The sequence below is a fragment of the Eufriesea mexicana genome, unplaced genomic scaffold, assembly GCF_001483705.2.
Source record: "Eufriesea mexicana isolate 0111107269 unplaced genomic scaffold, ASM148370v2 scaffold798, whole genome shotgun sequence".
Lineage (NCBI taxonomy): Eukaryota > Metazoa > Arthropoda > Insecta > Hymenoptera > Apidae > Eufriesea > Eufriesea mexicana.
This window is the reverse complement of record NW_016908980.1, coordinates 1392990-1394463: the sequence shown is the minus strand read 5'-3', so window position 1 is coordinate 1394463 and position 1474 is coordinate 1392990.

Genomic DNA, 1474 nt, shown 5'->3' with positions numbered 1-1474 from the left:
GATTTTCTATTAAATAATAGAATTATTAAATACAATGAAAAAGAAAATTAAATATAATATAATATAAAATTGTAGATATTTCTCTATCAAAATATAATTACGAAAGCTTCTCTCTAGATAATTAATTAACGAGACGAGGTAAAATTGCACGAAAAGGTTATAAGAATTCCGAGATTGGCAATTTTTAATCAGATTCTATTGGAAACGATTGGAAAAAAAGAAGAAAGCAGATACAAATTTTCTATTCAGAAAATTCGAAAGTTTCCATGGCCATTGTTAATTTTTAATTATCAGGTACTTTATTTTTCGTCATTAATATATTTCAATTACTAATTATCTTATTTCCTGCGATTATTGTGCTTTAATTATCAATCATTATCCATAGAAAATTGTGAAGCAAATGGACGAAAAAAGAACGAGAGGGTCTCTCTATTCGACGCCTAATGATTCTCCAATTTCTCACGGCTCATTACGGAGAACGATATAACAAGAGGTGAGGCATGGTACCCTTGTGTACTATAAACGCCAATTAGGATACGACATCGAATTTCCCTGTTATAGGTGTGTCCTTGTTGATGCGACTCACCTACGCTTTCTTCCCTCTCGTGGCTCTCCTTTTCTCTCGCCATTTAAACAGGGTAAGAAAAATAGATATCCGTGTCTTAATTTAACTCGGCATCTCGCGAACTTTCCTTCAGATTGATCCATATTCTATGCACATAAATAACGAGAAATCCAAGTATACTACGTATTTAACAACTTCGGAACTTTTTCACGAATTTCAGGAATCTGGCAACTTGTGACAATTTTAGGAAAAATTCGAACAAATGCACGGCAAACGAAATATTTTAATTTTCGTGACACGTATCTAGAACAAGTATCGCCAATTGAAAATAAATTACGCTTCGTAATTTGGATGGAGGAAGAAGGAAAGACGTTAGTTTACCGAAAGATTGGGTCATATCGGAAACGATTCAAAGGAAATCTTATCGGAATCCGTGGAAAATTGTACCGGAAAGCCTGTTACATGTAAAGAAAGTAATAAAATCTTCGGACAACTTGATACCAAGTGAAAAGGAAAGAGAAATTCTTCGTGCAAGGTAAAAAAGAATTACGCACATTGACCACCACGCAAGGATACAGCTAATCTCTGTCAAGTCACAGAGTCGCCATTTTCGCATGAGTAATATCCCTGTCCCGTGGTTCATCGATCAGAAGAGGCAACTGGTACCTCGTATCCTTTAACTGGTACAACCCTCTTGCTATTCACAAGCACCCACGCACGTCCTCGAACCCTTCTCAAGAGACAAATGCGGCTTCTTCGTAGCACATGTCCTTGCTCCTCTTTTCAAAGGAGAAACAAGTTTGTTCTGTGTTTGCAGTCTTTCACAAAGTGGTGCTTTGTAACCTCGTAGCATAGAATCTCTAACGCTCGTTCAGAATGACCGATCGAGTGGGTGTAAGCCTCGGCATT